This window comes from Elaeis guineensis, chromosome 1 (genome assembly GCF_000442705.2).
Source record: "Elaeis guineensis isolate ETL-2024a chromosome 1, EG11, whole genome shotgun sequence".
NCBI classification, from domain to species: Eukaryota; Viridiplantae; Streptophyta; class Magnoliopsida; order Arecales; family Arecaceae; genus Elaeis; species Elaeis guineensis.
Window position 1 is genome coordinate 172,038,667 of NC_025993.2, and position 21,351 is coordinate 172,060,017.

Genomic DNA, 21,351 nt, shown 5'->3' on the forward strand with positions numbered 1-21,351 from the left:
TCATTCAAAAAATTCAAGTCCAGATCCGGATATTTGGTGGCAACTCGGGCTTGAATAGACTGCCTTCCAGCATCATAGACGTAGGCAGAATATTCAGCCCTTCATTTTTTAGAGGCCCGAAAGTCCACAGCCTTAAAAGCGGCCTCGGCTATTCGTTTCTCCTCAGCCTCCAGATGGGTCTTCAGCTCTTTTATTTTTTTGAGTAGCCGAGAATTCTCTTCAACAGTCTTTCTCAACGCTGTCTCGACATTTTCGGCTCTCCTCTCAGTGGCGTCGGCTCTCATGGAGACTTCACCGACCTCCTCGGTCTTCTCTCTTGCCCTTTTGAGCATCTCGGCTTCGAGGGACGTCCAGTAGCTCGTTCGCGTCGGTGGGGAGCAGTCTGAAAAGTAGCTTGCTCGCCAATGTGGGATCCCTCAGCACCGAGGCCTCAAGCTTCAACCCAAGTGGTGCAGCTTCAGACGCACTGGCAACCTCGGCTGGAGCCTCATCTGAGGAAGTTTCAGCTACGGGTGAAGCTGGTCGGGTCGGCGAGCTAGGAGCGGGTAAGCTCAGAATCACCTCGTCCATGCCATGCTCTGCATGACCCATCCAGTAACCTGCAACGTCAGAGATGGTAGGCAAGTCTTCTCTTACCCGAACAATCTCATGACTCTCCGGAGGGGAGGGTTTAGACTTCTCGATCTCCAGGGTCGGTTATGCGGGGTCTCTGACTTTAGGCCGGAGGTTCCACCCGGTGGCAAGCTTGGCATCTCTTTTCTGTAAGATTTTTTTCTTCGGTAAGCTCCAGCTCTTCCCAGCTTCCAGCTCTGTAATCATCATGGTGATCCAATTGTGAGATGAACAAAGCCAGGAGAATTAAGGTCACAACAGTTTACTCACATACCTTGGGGAGCAACTTGGCGATACCAGCATTAAACAACGTCTAAGCCGATAGCAACTCCAACTCTGGAATCTTGAAGCCCCGCAGAGCTGCCAACTCCTGCTCCAGGGTCTGGTTCATTGAAGGCTTCTTTAACGAAGCCTCTTGGGGTTCGCCCCAGGTAGTAAAGTTTCAGTCTTCGTCTGTCATCTGCGAGACAAAAAGAAACTTCGGCTTCCAGCCGTGCACAGTGGAAGGCATATCCAAAAATATCAAGCAAAAGTTGTCCTTCCTCTGTGGAGTCACATACCACCACCCGCGCGAGTCAAGATGTCGCTTAAGGCTGAAGAGAAAGTGGAAGAATGCGACATTCGGCATAACCCAAGCCAGCACGCATACCGCAACGAATCCACAGATATGCCGCCATGCATTCGGAACCATCGTGCACGGCAATATCTCAAAGTATTGGAGCGCCACGAAAAAAGGGTGGAGAGGAAGCCTCAGCCCGGTTCGGAAGCACTCGTAGAAACTCATACATCCCGGAGGTGGACGGTAAACTCTATCATCTGGTTCCAGGACTTCAAATTGAAACGCGGGAGGTATTTGGTACTTCTCATGCAGCATAATTATATCTTGCTCTGTCATTTCTGACTTGAAGCCCAGCGGCGCAAAGGCTCTGTGGTGGCCATCTCTCTTTCTCATGCAAGAAAGCCATGAAAAGATGAAGAGGAAAGGAAATCGCAATGGAAGAAGGTAACCGCAACTTTGCAAAGTCTGTGTCTCATCCTGTATGAGGGTTTTAAATGACCTCAGACGTGAACGGGATTGTCAAAAGTTGCACCTCGTTTGCGCACTAATTGCAGAAGACGTGCATCGTCAGATGATTAACATATGCGCAATGCGTGGAGGCTGCGAATGGACATGATTGCTGCCGTCGATACGGTAGTTAATGCCAGTGGCAGACGAATTGCACTTTACGCCACTTTTGAAGGAGTGCGTACAGACGTGCCCCAGCTGCTCCCATGCGAAGACAATTCGAATTCCAACTTTTTTCAAAAACTGTACGACGGCTTTTTCTTCAGGTGCTCCACCTCCAATCTAGCCTCCTGGATTTCTAAGTGGCTCTGAAGAAGTCTGAACTCTCTTGGAAGTAGAATGCCCATCTTCTCGAGGAGCTCTCTCTCCACAGCTCATCCCCTCGAAAGTCCTGGCTCTTTTAGACAGACCCCCACCGGGGCTCCTTCGAGGATGAGCTTCAAGATGAGGAGAGCCTCTTCTCCCTTAAGGTGCCCTCCACAAATGCTTCAAGTCATCATGGGCCCGGCGATAGTCTCTCAGCTTCAGATTTTTGTCTTTCGAGGGTTCTAATCCGCTCCTCGAGACCTTCGATCTTATTATCCCTAGATTTCAACCACTCAAAGGCCATGATCTTCCTTTTGACCCGACCCAGTTCTTCATCCCGATGGAAGATCGACTCCTGGGCCTCCTGAAGAGCCTCAGTAGAATTGAGTTCCTTGACCAACTTGGCATTGTTCCTTTCTAGCTGCTCGGATCGGTACTTTAGCAAGTTGATCTCGTCCTTCTCCATCATCGGAACATTGAGATTGGAATTGGCAAGGCTCACATTGTATCGACCCACATGTGCAAGGGATCGCAAAGCATCGGCAAATTGCTTCTCCTTTGTTTCTCGAGAAGCAGCCTCTCAGTTGGCAGCAGGAGATTCCTTAGATACTCTACCGTGGATTGAAGCTTCTCTCTTGCGGATGGAGCATGAAGCGTCAGATCTGAAGACCCCGCAGGGGAAGTAGATGCGTGTAGGCGCCAAGGAGTCACTATCCCTGGAGATCTCCCAGTTTCCATCGCCATCGCTAGATCCTTCTTCGGATTGTCAATCGCCTTCTCCACTAATGATACCTCAATCGGATCCTTTTCGAAGCATCCCTCGGCGTTCGTTTCTGGTGTTGTCTCCGACGGTGGCCCAACGATCGAAACTTTTTCCAGAGAATCCCACACCACGGCTTCTGAAGGTGGGGACGTGGACTCAACGATAGGAGCAGCCTAATCTCCTTGACTGCAGGTTCCGTTTCAGCGATCGAAACCACAACTTGTCTCCTATGAGCCAAAATTTGCTCTAGTATTTTTACGCGTTGTGAATCCATCCTGCCCTAAGGAATCGTGACAAGAAACCAGCACTAGAAGAGGCCTGTGGATACCTGGCCTTCAAGGTGCAAATTTAAAGGAGGAAGAAAATGAAAAGCTGCCGCAAAAGTAATTAAAATCTCGAGAGGATCGTCGTCTGAGTGGTCCCATCAGTTTTGCCCGTCCGCATCGGTCATATCAAGCTGATGTCACAAGCCTTAAATGCATGACATCGGATCTGAGGTACTTTTGGAGTCCATTTGATTCTCAGACTCGGAACCATGGGGGTAGTGTTACAGTGATTACCGTGAGCACCTCGAATCGGAACTACATCGCAAGGTATTTCAGGCCCTTTGGTCGGCAACACGACCTCTGACTGCCGTATGAGCTGAGAAGTTAGTCTCCCTGCTGAGCTAGGACATCCGATCTGTGCATGAGCTGCCTTAGCCGACCTATCCCTTCATCGTATACGAATAGCTGTCCATCCCAAACAGATAAGATCTGACGTAACGGTCTCTCCTTATCTCGCGGGAGCGATTGAGGGCTGAATTATTTCGCCTATTATGGCAATTTCAACGACCAGCCAATCTCGGGATCGTGCAATCTCATAGCTAACAATCCAGCTGTTTACCATCTTTCTATATAAACAATTAGAGTCCCAAGGATCCAGGTGAGTCAAATCAAATCCTTCCCAGAGAATCCGTTGCTGCTCTTTTGTTTTTAGTTTTTCTGACTTGAGCATCGGAGAGTTCTCGCTGGAGCCACAACCTCCAGTTCGGGACTTGTTTTGCAGGTCACTCCAGTGCCGGCATCGCTGCATGAGGATCAGGCATCCGTCTTCCGACCTCAGTCGTCCGTCTTCCAGCCTCGGCCGATTTAAGCAGCAACAATGTGTAAGCTGTTGATCTTATAATTAACATCATGCAAAATAAAGTTGAACTCAAAGGTGAAATTAATTAATGAAATACTTTGTCATTGTTTTGAGGCAATAAGAATGCTCTCGTTTCAAACTGGAAGCCCCATGACTGGTAGTCCTTGTTGCACTTCCTTGTGTTTTTGATATCTATAGTTTGTAATGCCTTGAAATGTTTTCAAGGCACGGGAATTACAAGATCTTAGTGACCATCTGACACCTGCAAGGGCTTGTTAGTGATAATACCATGCTTAATAGGCTCTTATTTTTCATTATCTATTTGAAATGCTGATTAGCATTGTGAAATAATTATGTACGTTGATATCATTATTCTCTTGTATTTTTATATGTAAACATAGCCAGGAAGGGGATCTTATCATGAAAGTACAGGAGTGTTCTCTTGACATCTCCTCTAAGCCCTCTTTGGTGTCATCTTGATATTCTCTTATAGTGCAGTTATCTTTTATCTTTGCTTCTCAACATGCAACTAACTTGCTTCATGTATCAAGTTCTTGGATTATTTTTCTTTCCATGTGTTTTTCAGTTAGAAAGTTTGACATGTGAATTCGTAAAATTAACAAAAGTCGGACAATTAGTTTTTCCTGTTGTGTACTACATAAAATAATTCTAATACATCTAGGGTTAGGACTTTAAAATGCTTGTGAATGTGTTGGGCAGGATCCGGTACCAATTATTGCAGAAAAAGAAAAATAAAAACAAGAAAACTATCAAATACGTGGATCAGCCAAAAAGCTCACCTCCACGAGGCATGCAAAGTTTCACTATGAAAAAAGAAATTAATTACAAGAGAAGACCATACCCTCAACCCTCGTACACCAATCCCTCTCTCTCAACAAGAAGCACTCCCTCACAAAGCTCTCTTTAGAAGATTTCCTGAAGCGACCGCTGTCTGACAGGTTGCCTAAAGCACCCCTGTATTTCTGCTCTCTGTCGATTTCTCTCGGTCTGCTACTGCTGCTCAGGGCTCTGTCAAACTCTATTTCCACCTCTGGGCTCTCTGCCGACTACACCACTAAGCCACTAAATCGCTATCGCCCATAAGGTCTTTTAAAGACATGAGATCAAGTCCCACTTGATCGGAAGGACTAGGGAGGTTTTTGAATCATGTTTGAGCTCTGTTACCGAGTGAGACTCGGTCTCAGGCCTTGAAAAGACCCTGTGGGCGATAGGGATTTAGTGGCTTTGGTGGTGTGGTCGGTAGAGAGCCCAGAGGTGGAACCAGAGTTCGACAGAGCCCTGAGCAGCAGCAGCAAACTAAGAGGAGCGATAGAGAGCAAAAGTATAGGGGTGGTTCAGATAGACTGTCAGATAGCGGACAGCAATCACTTCAGAGGGTCTCCTAGAGAGCTTTGTGAGGGAGTGCTTGTTGAGAGAGGGATTGGTGTATGAGGGTTGAGGGTATGGTTTTCTCTTGTAATTAATTTCTCTTTTCACAGTGAAGCTTTGCATGCCTCGTAGAGGTGAGTCTTTTGGTTGATCCATGTATGTCATTATTTTTTTATTTTTATTTTTTTTTTCATAATAATTGATACTGGATCCTGTCCAATAAGTGGTATTAGAGCCAGACGGTATCAGCGTTAGATTGTGGTAGTGTTGATCGAGATAGAAAATGAAGAAAAGCACAATCGATGTGAAGATCAATCGGTTCGACAGGAAGAGCAATTTCTGTGGCAAGCGAGGATGAAAGACGTGCTCATCCAACATGGGTTGATCAATACTCTCTTGTACGAGAAGAAACTGAACACCATAGAGGAGAAGACCTATGAGTGGCTACAGATGTAGACGGTGAGTACCATCCATTTATACTTGACGGATGAGGTAGCAATTTATGTACTCGACAAGACTTCTCTGATGGTACTGTCGTCGAAGCTCGAGTTGTATATGGTGAAGTACCTCACCAATACTCTTCCTCTGAAGGCAGTTCTACCAACTGCGGATAGACGAGGGACAGCATGCAGGAGCATCTCAGCTACTCCCAAAAAATTCTCATCGATCTTCTCAGTGTAGATGAGAAGGTTGAGAAGATCAGGATATTGATCTTGCCAGCACCTTCCCTCTATATGAGTTCTTGGTGACTGCTCTTCTAGTGAGGAAGAGCACCATCAAGATGGATGAGGTCACCATGACGATTCTCCAGAACATGGTTCTCATAAGGAAAAATCAGGCTCGAGTTCAGATGGCGACAGTTCAACTTTGGTGGTTTTTGGAGCAGATAGCAGCAGACGAAGCGGCAGAGAATTGCAAGGAGGACGATCCAGGTCTAAGACAGGGTTCCCAACAAGATTAGGTGCTACCGATGTAATGAGTTGGGGCATCATGTCAGAGATTGCCCTCGACTAAGGGATCGACGAGGACTACTACAGCGACGGTCAGTAGCGAGTCAAGGATGATGTTCTAGTGATATCTGACGAGGTATCTATTTTTTTTCGATAGTGAATTTTAGATTTTGCATACACCCATTATGTATGTTGCAGAGAGGAGCTATTTGACTCTTTAGAGAGCAGTGAGAGCATTATTCATCTATCGGATGGATCGAGCTGTGTGATCAGAGGCACCAGAACGGTCAGCTGGAGGACACATGATGGTGCAGTGAGAAGATTAGGGGAGGTTTGATATATATCCAATTTTAGATAGAATCTTATCTCATTGAGTAGATTGAATTCAAATGGCTGCAAGTGGATAGCTGGTGATGGAATCCTGAAGGTCATGTGGGGCGATAGAGTAATATTGGAGGGGAAGAAGATCAAAGGACATTACTATCTAGTAGGGAGCTCAGTGCGAGATGGAGCTTCAGGAGTCAGGGGGAGCTCAATGCGAGATGGAGCTCCAGGTGGTGGATCGGATACGAGATCGGAGACTCGAGAGATGAGAAGCGACATCGTAGAGTGAAGTTTCTATTACCGCAGGAGACTTTCTTGAGCAGATCTTTGGTCAGAGAGGATACAGTCTATGATGGAGGTGGAATCGAGCGGCCTGGTTTGACTCCCACGTTTTTCCATCCTTGAGACAGCAAGTGTGTTCCAAGATGCGGGGGCGAGACGGATCATAGGCTCTCAAAGATAGGTGGAGGCCGAACATCGAGTCAAGATGGAGATTGTTGAGAAAAATATCTCGAGATTCGATCCACAATAAGTCTAGAATGAGGTTCAAAATGACGAACGGAATCTAATGAGCTCAAGAACAGTCCAAACGGAGTCTAGATTATGAAGATACACGTGAAGGAAGCTCGACAGCAGGCTGGTATTGTCCACGGGCCGTTGGAGAGGGCCCACTAGTCGGAGCAGGCCGCAGTTGGGCACGGCCCAGGCTGGCGCGTGCGGCCCAGCGTGGCCCCGACCCAACATGGGCGAGCGGGGCCTACAACGCGCGAGAGGCCCAGGGCCTAGTCCATGCGGCTCATGGTGCACCGACGGTCCATGGGGCCTGCATGGATCAGGCACCTGGGCCTCGTGCATTGTGGGCCACGTCCGCCCGCCCGCTGGGGCCTGCTCCGACCCATGGGTCCTCTTCGATGGTCCATGGGCCGTACCAGCCTACTGTCGAGCTTTCATCGTGCATATCTCTATTATCTGGACTTCGTTTGGACTGTTTTTGAGCTCGTTGGATTTCGTTCGTCATTTTAACCTCGTTCTAGACATATTGTGGATTGAATCTCGAGATATTTTTCTCAACAGAATGCATGAGATGTGGTTTTATGAGGTGATTAATAATATTTAATTATTTTTAATTCACATGAATATGATACACTTGAAATGAACCTTTTGTGAGTTCTACACTGGCTTCTAGGACATGTTCTATAAGGAAGTATATTGAAGCTAACATAATTCTTTTATCTTTTGTATTTTTGTTTTGCTAGGCTGTTGCTCAGAAACAACCCAAGAGGGTGGAGGGTGAATTAGATTTTCATTAACTTTTACAATCTTAGAACAAGTATGTGCTTAAATAAGATAAACTAAGTGAGTATACAGTGGAAGTAATAAATCAAAACAAGAAGTGTGTTGAAGTAAATAAGAGCAAAAAAAAAATAAGCAAGAGCACACAAACATAAAAATTTATAGTGGTTTGGTGCTAAGCTTAGCACCTACATCCACTCTCCAAGTCTTTCTATTTGGAAATTCCACTATAATCTTCTTGATTATAGCATGATTGTTTTAACTGAGTTCACAATCAATCCAATCGATTATTTTAGCAGACTCTTAATCAATCTAGTTGATTTTGCACAAGAAATTAATCAAAACCTTTCCAACTAAGTCATCCCTAGGCTTAGTCAATATAATGTCCAGTTATGGGCTTGAACAAGCCTATCCCACAAGCTTCTATCTCAAGAAACTTGCAAAGAAACAAAATATACAATAGAGAATACAAAGAATAATCAAGAGTACAAGAAAAATAAACTCGTTGAAGCTTGATTGAAGTTAATGATGAATACTCTTTGAAGCTTGGATTTTTTTCACTTGAATGAATGAGAGGCTCTCTTTTGATTTGCTATGGATAATCTCTTGGAAGCTCATTCAATTAATTATACTTGATTTCTCTCTTTTTGACATACTTAAGGATATTCTATATCCTTATTAAGAAATTATGTTTTTCTTTTTTTTTCCTTTTAGATCCACTTTTCTTGGCTCTTCATTGAGTTTGGAAGTCTTTAAATCCTTTATAAAAGCCAAACTAGCTGTTTTTGCCTATTGTAGACCAAAATTAGCCGTTACAAACTTTTTAAGATAATTTTGCACCTTCTGCAGAACCAGCTGTTATGGCTGTAAAGGCTCAAGAGTCGACTCGTAGAAGTCAAGAGTCGACTCATGCTATTTGAGAGTCGACTCATAGGAACCAAGAGTCGATTCTTGCAGGATGTGTCAAAAATTAGTTCGTCCCTTTGAGAGAGTCAACTCAGCCCTTCCAAGAGTTGACTCGCAGAAATGTGCCGAATCTTTCTATGTGACAAGGTCGACTCGTCTTTAGCAACAGTCGATTCCAACTTCTCAAGTTGGCTTTTCTCAATGAATCCATCTCCAAATTTGATGTTTAAAGTTCACAATCATTCAAGTGACTTCGAAGTTTATGAGAGATATTGGCTTCCTACAAAACAAATTAATTTCTCCAAAAATACACATTCATTAATATCATACTCAAATATTTTGTATTCATCAAAATCAATCCATGGATCAACATAGGCATCAAATCTATATATGATAATAATTTTGGGGCATTTCCATTGAGAATCGTGCAATCTTTGAGACTTTTGTTCGAACGGAAGCTCAGCACTTGGTGGTGGTGGCTATGGCGGACAAGGGGAAGGGCCGTAGTGATAGAGATCGCTCCTCATCGGAGTCGTGCGGGGAGGCGAAGATGTGGGTTCAGGCAGTGTAAGGGTAGGCATGGCAACCCCAATGGATGGAACATATGATCTCACCATCGGAGTTGGAGGAGCTTCGACAGTATTTTATGAAGGTTCTTGAGTTCTCGGAGGGTGGTGGTGCGGAAGCAATGGGAGGTCTCCATTTTGCTACGTAGTATCGGCCAATGGGTGCCGTCGGAGTGGGTGGGAAAGCAATTTAATGATCGGGGTAAGCTGGCATACGACCCAGAGGCTTTTGCCCTAGCGGAAGACCACCTAATCCGGTTTCAATTTGTGGCAGACTACAAGGGGCTTCTCTAAGGTGGGCTGTGGTTCGTTGCTGGACATTTACCGACAGTCGAGCCATGGGTGTCGGGTTTTGTCGTGGGGATGAAACAGGTTCGAAGAGTGGTTTTATGGGTTCGGTTGCTAAGGTTACCAATGGAGTCTCGAGATGCTAAGGGGGATTATGGCGGAGGTCGGCAAATCGGTAGTGACAGACGAGTTCACGGTCCGCTATCGGAAGATGGGGTTCGCACAGTTTTGAGTGGATCTCGATGCAAGAGAACCCTTGAAGTCAGGAGTCCTTATCCGGGGAAATGATGGGATTTGTTGGCAAGCTTTTGTTTACAATAACATTCCAGCCATTTGCTATGGCTGCGGCTGGATGGGGCATGTCAACGAGGACTGCGTTCCCATTGGAGAAGGATGGGAGCTGAGAGCTTTAGTCAGAGAACTTCTTGGTTTCTTCAATGGTGGTGGAAGGGGATCTGGGGATGAGTGCCAAGGAACCTACCATCACCTGACCGCAAATGGGCCTGTGGATGGTGGCCTCTAGGATTCAGATGCTGCAGCCGATCAGGGTTCCAACGAAGCCTAAGGGAATGGAGGACTCCAACCCTGACTCGGCCCCCAGCTCCTCTTCATCGTGTCCCAGCTCCCTTCACCATTGGAAAGCTCTTCGAGATCACCATCAAACTCTGACGGTTGGCAAAAGCTGATTAAGGTTGCCCGACGGTGGTCATCGATGAAGGATAGGGTTGAAGCGGGTGCTGATTGAGTTGAGGCGGACGAGTCTGGATCCGGGTTCCAAGTGCTGATTGAGTTGGGCCTGGGTCTGGATGCGATGGAGATGGACCTGACGTTGAGCCCAGGCCCAGTCGATCGGTATATGGGTGAGGCGGCTCGGCTATCCCTAAAGCGGGCCAGAAGCTTGGCCCGGGATGCAAAATCAAGCTCAACCCAGGGAAATGAGGTGGGTCGGGATTGCACGGCGGATCAGGATGCAGGCCTGCACGGTGGGTCCCCAGGCGGGGGATTGATCTTGTGGAAGAAGGGCGCTACTACACTAGCTGTGGCTTCTCCGGTGATTGTTGACTTCGTTCCAGTGGGAGGTGGGCCTAGCCAGCACCACAGCGGACGTCACCAGTGGGGTGGGCTCTCCGACGACAGCGATGGAGCCGGGAATGAAGCGGGGGCTGTCTCCCCTCATGGTGAGGGTTCTCTGGCCAGCAGGCGAGCGGCGAGAATCGGGGGTGAGCAGGCGGCTGGAGCAGTGGAGGAAAAGGGGCTGGATATGCCTTCCACAGTCAATGATCCCTCCCCGACGGTGATGCAGTGGGTTGATTGGAGGAAAGGCAACAGTTGGAAAAGGAAAACGGAAGCTGGGGTGATCGTGGGCCATAAGGAGTTTGTGGGTAGGCTCAAAACAGCCTTGTTGACTGCAAATGTTCAGTAAGGCATCAAAGTTGGTTGTGGGGGAAGTGGAGATGGAGTGACGCTGGAGGAGTCCATGTTGGGTTCGCCCTCTTACCACTCTCACTTATGAAGATTCTCATTTGGAATATTCGTAAAGCGGAGAAACCATCTTTCGCTCCACCTTTCGAAGACTAGTACAACAACACAATCCAAAAATTAGTGTCTTGATGGAGAATAGATTGTCAGCGCTTAGTGTGGCTCGTGCTCGTTGTCACTTTCCTTCCAACTGGGGGTTCTATGCTGTAGAGTCTCAGGGTTTGTCGGGAGGGTTTATTGTTGTGGGGCGTACTGGGGTTGCTATTGTGGATGTGTTCCACTGCTGTAATTAGCAAGTTAATATTGTTATCACTGAAATAAATGGATTTACTTGATTTTTGTCCAATGTGTATGCTAGCACTGAGTATAGAGGAAAGATTGTTAGGCATGAGGTGGCTAGCCTAATTGACCAAGGGATTTCTATAGTAGTGGCGGGCGACTTTAATTGCACTATTGGTCCAGAGGATACAAGGGGGGCAGGCCTTTTGTGGATGATGTGGGCTCTAAAGAGTTTAGAGAGTTCATCCAGTCTACTGGTCTTGTGGATCTTGGATTGGTGGGGCAGAGGTTCACCTGGTGCAACAACCACCTTAGCGCTGCTCGGATGTGGGTGAGGATTGACAGGGTGTTTACTACGACTGGCTGGATCCACCACCATCCTACCTATCTTGTTCACCACCTGTTGAGGATTGCTTCTGACCATTGCCCACTGCTATTGGTCACCGACACCTCTACTTCTCATCGGAGCCCCTTTCGGTTTGAGAAGTTTTGGCTCTCTTATTTCATATCATGGGAGATTGTCAGGGAGGTCTAGAGACTATCGGTCTGTGGTGATGCCAGGTACTGTGTGACCAGGAGGTTGGAGTTGGCGAGGAGGCATCTGTTGAGGTGGAACAGGGTTGAGGTGGGTGATATATTCAGGAGACTCGAGGTTATGGAGACCTCTATCTTGGAGCTCCAAGAGCGTGGGGGGGCTTGCAGAGGCTGAGCTGATTGACCTGAGTGGCTTACTGTCCGCCCACCACACCCTGCTACGGCAACAGAAGATCTTCTGAGGCAAAAGTCTAGGATGCAGTGGACTAGGGAGGGTGACCGAAATATGAGATTTTTTCATCAATCCACCATCATCCGACGACAAGAATCGGATTAGGACGATCAGGGATACAACGGGGCAGTGGAGGACCTTTGAGGAGGAGATCATATAGGAGGTTGTTCAATTCTTTAGAGCTCGTTGGATGGTGCCATTAGGGGGTTGGACTACCTTTCCCCCTTTGAGGGCGGCAGTCATGGTGAAGGAGAATAGGGACCTGGTGGTGGATGTTTCTAGGGAGGAGATTTAGAGGGCTCTTTGGACCATAGTTGAGGACAAAGCCTTGGGCCCGAATAGTTTTCTCCCGCTCTTCTTCAGGAGATTGGCCACTACTCCAGCCTGAGGTGGTTGTGGTGGTGCAGGAGGTTTTTGGTACCAATTAGATGCTGGAGAGGTGGAAGCAGACATTCGATGACCCGATCCCAAAGAGACAGGATGCTTCAGAACCCAACCACTTCAGGCCAATCAGCTTATGCAATACCGTGTATAAGATATGTGCCAGGTTGATGGTGTGCAGGATGAAGTCTATTCTTCTATGGTTGATATGTCCGGAGCAGGGGGCATTCGTAGATGGGCGTAGCATTTTTGATAATGTTCTTATCGTCCAAGAATTCATGCATGATCTTCGATCAGCCACCCCTTGTCATGGTCTGATGGTGATGATGCTTGACATGGAGCAAGCGTATGATCGCATGAGCTGAGATTTTCTAGAGAGGGCCTTGGACTTTGGGTTCCACCCTACATGGATCAATTGGACCTTGGCTTGTATTCGGAGTCCTTTCTTTGCCATCCTACTCAATGGGATGCCTTCAGACTTCTACTTCACTGTTGGGCTAAGCCAAGGTTGTCTTCTATCCTTATATTTCTTCATTATATGTGCTGACACTCTCGTGAGCTATTCATGCTGCATCCGGAGGTCAGCCTTAGACCCTTACATATCGGCACCCGATGCTCGATCGATCTCGCACCTCTTCGCAAATGATTGTTTGTTGGTCGGTCGGGCTTCTGTTCAAAATACGATTGGCTTCTGGAGGATTTTGGAGGATTACTGTGCAGCTTCGGACCAGAAGGTTAAGCTTCTTAAATCAGCGGCTGTGTTTAGTCCGAGGATGTCGGCCTAGCAGCGGCTTGCGATTAGGGATATTTTTGGGATCAGGGAGCACAGCGGGCCTTGCAATAGTTGGGCGTTCCTATTATCGGGTGCAAGCTGAGAAGGACGGAGTGTGTGGATATTGAGCAGGCGATCCGGGAGCAACTGGAGGGTTGGCAAGGCCGTGCACTATCCATGATGGGCGGATAACCCTGGTAAGGTTCGTTCTCAGCTCCATTCCTGTTTATCTGTTTTCACATGATTCTCCCAAGGCTTGGTGGCCGAAGTGGAGCAGTTTTTTCGAAGCTTTCTGTGGGGATCCTGATTAGGAGGGGGAGGTGTCCATTTGCTTGCTTGGGAGGTGGTGTGCCAGCCTCTGAGGGAGGGCGGTCTGGGCATCCAATTCTTAGCCACGATAAGGGAGGTCCTAATTGCGAGGCATATCGCACAGCTTCTGCTCTATCCAGACTCTCTATGGAGCTCAATCATGATGGCTCGGTATGGTTCGTGGCCTGCCAGGAGTGAGGTTCATTCTAGGCATACTGCTTTTTATGACAAAAGATTTGTGCTTATGCTTCTGATATCTTCCCCTAGTCAAGATAGCTAATGGGAGATGGACACTGGGGGTATTCTTCATGATGTTTGGATTGGAGATCTACCATTCAATCAGTGACCGACCTTTATCAATGTGGAGGTGACAGACTCCATGAGAGTTACGAATCTCTTTCGTGCTGATGGAGGGTGGGATCCAACAGTCATGTCTAGTTTGTTTGATGAGCAGTTGGGGGAGTGGATGATGTCCCTTGCAACTCCCATATCCAACAGCCCAGACATCAAAGTTTGGGGACAGTGCTGCATTCCGAGAGTCATGACGGCGGACCTCTATCAGACATATTGGAGGGAGCCTATCAAACAGAGATCTTGGGTGGATCTGGAGGATGGGGGTGCATCCTAGGGTGAGCCTATTTCTCTGGAAGGTGGCTTGGGCCTGGCTCCCGACCAGATCCCTCTTGTGAGCTCGAGGCATGGATCTTCAGGTGGTGTGCCCTTGCTGCGACTTCGAGGAGGAGACCATGGAGCACACTCTTTCGATGCTCGAGGGTGACAGTTTTTGATCCCTGATGGGGTTGCACTTGGGAATTGCTCAAGCGGAGGACCCCACTCCGGCCCTTTTGGAGCTCTTTTAGCACAACACTGGAGGTGATGTGTCTAGGGCGGTCGGGGTTCGTGTGTGATAGAAGGGATAAATTTGCTTATATTACTTGATATCCAAATATGTTAAAGGATGCCTCCTTATATGTACAAGAGGTAAACTAAGTCAGACAAGTGTCAGCCTACGCCTACTCATATACAACTTATACACAACCCATGTACATCTCATCCAAACTTACTGAAGAGGAAAGCTAGCTAGGTTTTTCTTGACAACTAATACATAGCTGTCTAACATTCCCCTACAAGTTGAGCATCTGGTGGATGGATGTGAAGATTGGTGCGGAGAGTATGAAAGCGCGATGTAGATAATGGTTTAGTGAAGATATTAGCCAATTACTTGTCAGAGAAAATATGAAACATGGACAGCTTGCCACACAACAGTTTCTCTCAAAGAAAATGATGATCAAGTTCAACGTATTTAGTGCGAGCATGGAGAATAGGATTGGCGATAAGGTAGGTTGCACTGAGGTTGTCACAATATAACTGGATTGGATGTGACAAGAAGCATCCCAAATCATGAAGATGACGGATCCAAACTGTTTCAGCAAGTGCCAAAGCCATGGCACGATATTCGACCTCAGAACTAGATTTGAAAATTGTGGGTTGTTTCTTGGTAGACCAAGAAATGAGATTTGGGCCCGAGAAAGGCAAAATCCAGCAATGGAATGTCGGGTATCAGGACACCCAACCCAATCGGCATCTAAATAAGCAATAAGCGATGGATTTTGATACCGAGAGAAATGTAATCCATAGCTGAGTGTACCACTAATATAATGGAGGATCCACTTTACAGTCTAAAGATGTGGTTCACATGGCGCATGAAGAAACTGATCTACCAGATTCACAACATAAGATAAGTCAGGCCGGGTGAAGGTAAGGTACTGTAAAGCCCCAATAATTTGACAATATTCATACGGGTCTAAAGGAGGCTATCCTTCATGAATGGATAGATGTGTGCTACAAGAGAGTGGTGTGTTGACAGATTTGCAATCTTTCATACCATGGCGAGAAAGTAACTCCATAGCATACTTGCCTTGTGAGAGATGAAGACATGAGGAACTAGACTTAACCTCAATTCCCAAGAAGTAATGAAGTGACCCAATGTCCTTCATAGCAAACTCAGATTGAACAGTGGCAATGAGAGATTCCAAAAGAGGGCCAGAACTGTCTGTGACTATAATATCATCCATATACAAGAGCAGTATTAAGGTGCCATGAGTACTGAAATGAACAAACAGAGATGCATTTGCAGCATTAGAATGAAAGTCCATCTCAGCAAAAAATGAGGTAAACCTCTGAAATCAGGCATGAGGAGCCTACTTGAGACCATATAAGGCTTTCTTAAGTCTACAAAGGTAATGCGGATTAGTAGCATCAATAAATCCTGGAGGCTGTCTCATATAGACCTCCTGAAGAATGCCATGAAGGCATTCTTGACATCAAGTTGTCATAGTGGCCTTAACAATAGGAGAGAAGGTTTCCTCAAAATCAATACCTTGTTACTGCTTATATCCCTATGCCACAAAGCGAGCTTTAAGGTGCTCAAGTGAACCATCAGCATGAGTTTTGACTTTATAAAACCATTTGCATCCAATAATGTTAGCATGGGACAGAGGAACAAGATCCCAGGTATAGTTTGATATCAAAGCATCATATTCTGCTTAGATAGCAGCGACCCATCCAAGGTGCTGAGAAGCCTCCTTGAACATCGATGGTTCCTACGAAAAATCAGAACTAGAAGATACAAGCAATGTAGAGGGATCAGCCTGAGAAGAGGACCGATGCCTAAGAATCATATGGTGCGAGCGTTGTAGAATAGGATGAGGTTGTCTAGGAGGTTTAAGGTCAGCAGCAACATTGGATTGGATAGAATTTATCTGGGGGGTGTGGGAATCAGAGTAAATTCAAGAGTCCGTACCTGAGTGCGTTGATACATAATCCAAATCGACGGTCGATCCACACAACTACCAACAGGAACCTCTATAGAACTGTTAGTATCCACAGTAGGAACAGGAGAACAAGTAGCAACAGCACTGGGTGAATCTAGGGCTAGACCAGATGCAAATGCAGATGCAGTGATGTTGTCATTGATATCAAACTGTGACATGTGAAATACCAGCTCACAAATGGAGCAGGTAGTAGAGGGATCTAAATCATGTTGTGGATATGAGACAAACAAATTCAGTGTATTTAAGTCACCAGCAGTAGGCATGTCATGTGATTGTTTTGAAAAGGACTGTAAACAAGTGTAAAGAAATACAGACTCAACAAACACAACATGACGGAAAATGAGAATTTTACCAGAGGAAGGATATAAACAGTGAAATCCCTTGTGATGCTCAGAAGGACCAAGAAAAACATAAGGCAGAGACCGTAGATGGAGCTTATGCGATGCAATATCCTAAATGCTTGGATAACAAAGACACCCAAAAACTTTAGGAACATTCACAGTAGGAGAATATCCATGTAATTTTTTATAAGTAGTGGAGCCATTCAAAACAGTCAATGATGGAATGCGATTTAAAAGAAATACAGCAAAGTATAGGGCTTCAATCCAAAACTGCACTCGCATAGCAGATTGAAATAAAAGAGTGTGAATAGCATTTGCTGTGTCTATTTTGCGCTCAGCAATGCCATTCTGCTGAGGCATAAAGGGACACGATAATCGATGAAAAATATCATTGGCACTCATAAAATCAGTAAAAGCTTTATTAACAAACTCTTTTCCCCCATCAAAATGAAAGTAACAAATATTTGCTTTGTAAATATTTTTTAACATGGCATGAAATTTCACAAATTTATCATAAATTTTATGTTTAAATCTAAGAGTATATACCGAGATATATCGAGAAAAATCATCAACAAACAACACAATACCGATATCTAGAGGGAGAAAGAACAGGTGATTGCCAAACATCAGAGTGAATTTGTTCAAATGGATAAGAAGATTTTGATTGAGAAACACTAAATGGTAATTTGACATACTTTCTAAGATGACAAGCATTACAATTATTGAATTGAACAGACTTAACAGATGCATGTGAAACATTATTAATATCTTTCAAGAAACAAAGCAAAACATCACTACTGGGATGACCTAATCTCCTATGCCAAAGTTCAGGACTCAATTGGACAGCTGCTAATGTTGTCTTATTCCTAACACCGATAGTGAAAACTTGAGAAGCAATAGGGTAAAGTGACAAGTTAGGACTATTGCACCGAAGAAGCTCCTTGTTCTCAGATCCTTAGAAAAATCAGATGAATCAAATTCCATAGAACAATTATTATCACAACAAAATTATCGAACAGATAATAAATTTTTCTTAATGGAAGGAATGACTAAAATATTATGCAAAGAAAAGTTAGTATGAGATGTATGCGGCCTAGATTCACCAACAGCATGAATAGCAATTTGTTCTCCATTTCCTATTAGAATATGATCACTATTGTGATAAGGTTGAGAGTGCGAAAGTATACCTGAAGTGACAATCATGTGGTTCGTCGCCCCCATATTAGGATGCCACACCTCCTGGTCAGACTCATCCTGTAAAATACTCATGGCAATAAAGGACTGTGATATATCATAGGATATATAATTATGATTAAAACACTGTCTGCACTGAAGTGCTATATGATTAAATTTACCACATATCTGGCACGTGGGGCCAGATTGCTTCTGAAAGAGGGAAGGGTTAGGAGGTCTGGGAGGTGGTGTGGCTCGGTAGTGTGGATGTTGCTGCTGGTAGTTGGGTGGAACACTGTATTGATAGTCATCTATCTTGGTCCCTGGCATCATCCTCCACGATTGCCTCTGCCTCCCCGAGATCGATCTCTGTGGCCACCCTGATTGCCTGGTTGACCACCATCACGTGCAGCCACAAAGGCAGTAGAATGGCTAGTGGGAGCGGAACTGCGAAGAGCACTAAAGTGCTGATCCTGCTGTTCCTTCTGAAGTAGCAACAGGCGAAGCTCCTCAAGATCAGAAAGATTACCATGCATAGTAACAATGGTAATGAAACTCCTGTACTCCTCGGGAAGACCATAAAGAGCAGCCATCACAAGCTCACGATCTGTCCCATGACTATCAATGGAGCGAAGACTCTGATCAATATCTTTAATTTTTAAGATATAGTCAGAGATAGACATAATGCCCTTCTTCAAAAGGCGAGGCTCACCCTCCAACTAGAACTCTATAGCGGTGGTCTTGTCACCAAGAGCTTCTCAATGGCAAGTCAAATGTCCCTAGCAGTGTTCTCAGTACCAAAAAGAATGTGTTGAAGCATAGTAGGAGACATGATGGCAGCGAGCCACAGCTGAACAGTGTTGTCCTCCTGTCAGGTCTCAAATGTCGGATTAGAAAGATGATTTTTTGAATCTTCTTCAATAAACACAGGTGGGAGGCTGGTACCGTTCACATGTTCTAACACCTTAAAGGTAGAAAGAACATTAGAAAAGATCTTCCAAAGTAAGTTGTTCTTAGTCAGCTCGATGGTGACAAGACTCTTGATGTTGACGATCGGAAGAGCCGTAGTAGTGGAACTAGAAGCCATGGCCGGGATGGAATGATGCGGTCCGGGGTGAATGCGATGTGGCGGCACAGCAGGGATCTAGGGCGTGAGCCCTAATGCTCTGATACCATGATAGAAGGGATAAATTTGCTATATTACTTGATGCCTAAATATGTTACAGGATGCCTCTTTATATACATGAGGTTAAACAAGTCAGGCAAGTGCCAACCTACGCCTACTCATATACAACTTATACACAACCCATGTACATCTCACCCAAATCTTTCTAGAAAGGAAAGCTAGCTAGGTATATCTTGACACCCATGTACAACTCACTCAAATCTTACTAGAAAGGAAAGCTAGCTAGGTGTATCTTGACACCCATGTACAACTCACCCAAATCTTACTGAAGAAGAAAGCTAGATGTATCTTGACAACTAATACACAGCTGTCTAACAGTGTGGCTTATGTGGCCCTCCATATTTGATTGGCCAGGAACAGTCCGGTGCTTGACTCTAGGTGGTATTCGGCACGGCTTATTTTTGAAAGAGCCTCAATTATGGCAACGGAGCTTATCGATATGACATCTAGGCCGTCAAAGATCTGGAGCTCTCATCTTGCTCTCGTAGCGACTTATCGGATGTTCATCTCCAAGGAGCCCCCTCCTTCGTTCTACCTGAAAGTTAAGTTTGATGGGAGTGTTAGAGGTAGGCAGGGTAGGGCTGGTTTTATGATTCACGGGCTGGACTCCAGGTTTGTGGCAGCTGGGGGGAATCACCTGTTGGAGCCTTTGATCTTTAAGGCGGAGCTTCGTGCGGCCTGGGCGGGGATTGTTTTTGCCAAGCGAACCTTGGGGGCGACTTGGATTGTTGTAGGAGACTCGGCTACGGTGGTGACTTGGCTCCAAAGGTGCACTCGTAGCAAAGCCATTCATCCCCTTTTGCATAATGTCATGAGGTTGCTGGAAGGGTGCACTGCTCTAATGATCAGGCACATCTTTTGTGAGGTGAACACTGTTGCTGATTGGGTGGCAGCTTTTGTAGCTGAGCACACTGGAGAAACTCTCTGGATTGAGATGAGGGTCATCCCTAAGCGATTATGGGATTTTTTGTTTTCTGACTCCCTTGGTGTATTCCTACAAGACTTGTTTTAATGAACCGCCCTACCAAATATATATGTATATATATAAGCACTTTTACCATTGTGCATGTGTGTGTGTGTGTGTGTGTGTATATATATATATATATATAAAAGCACTTGCACCATTGTACTTCAACCATGACCTGCAACATGTGTCCCAAGCATACTGGGATAGATTTACGGATGCAAAGGTGCCTGATTGAAGTTTTGATGATCTTATATTACCAGCTATCAGCCTAAAATCAGCTTTGTGTGGGTTAACAATGAAATCCTAAATAAGGCAACTTTGGGCAAGACAAGGGCCTGCCTGTAGCTCTTTGAAAGGGAGACATATCTTGTTAGATGCATAAGTTTTGACCTGACCCAAATCACATATCATGGTAGCTGATCTGCTGCTTACTGTTACCAGGGTGGCATTTAATTGTGTTTGAACTGGGTTTTAAATCATCATGAACTTGGTTGTGTATGTTTTATAAGTTCTGAACCTGACATTCAATTTGATAAGGTAGAGAGGATCTAAGCCTAGTCCTGTGCCTAATAAGAAATTGGGTTCAAAAATTCTGAACCTTAAATTTAGTTTCATGAGGTAGAGAGGATCTAAGCCTAGTCCTGTGTCTAATAAAAAAATGTGGTTCATCAAAGTGTGGTGTTTGGGAAGGGTTGGGGCCAGGAAAGGTTGGTGGAGGGGTAAGAAGTGAGGGCTACAAGTGTGATATAGTGTTGAAGTGCAGTTGGTTGTTCTGAGGAGAAGAAAAAATTGATAGAGCATGATCATTGAAAATGGGTGGTTACTTCTTCATAAGGAGACCTGGGGATTAAGTTGCAACCATGGTGGGCTTTGAGAGGCTTCAACAAGAGGTGGATGGGATTAGGAATGCTATTTGGGCAAGTTAGGTTCAGGTATTGTCTCATCTAGAACCAAGTTGTTGAGGGGTTTGGGTCTACATTTGGACCCATACACTCTGCATCCAATAGTAGGATTGGGCTGGGTCAAGGTGGAATCACATAGGAATCTAGTCGGCTAGAGATTGGGTCTTCGTTGGATGAGGTCCGGGTTGTCTTGTGTATGGATCAGGACCAGATTTGTGTCTTGGGCAGGTAACATTATTTTTTTTTTTTTTGGAAAGCTCAGTTCTCTTCATGCCTGAAAATTAATCACTGATGAGATAAAGTCAAAGTATAATTAATAAGTTTTATAAGAAAGATAAGGGATGTTAATGTAAAATTTATATTATCTATGAGGT

General features: G+C 45.4%; 1 protein-coding gene across 3 annotated transcripts in view; it reads left to right on the plus strand.

Moving 5' to 3' along the window:
• LOC105039590 (amino acid transporter AVT1A) overlaps nt 1–21,351 on the plus strand; it is a 56,705-nt gene that overhangs the window by 32,417 nt on the left and 2,937 nt on the right. The window lies entirely within an intron of this gene.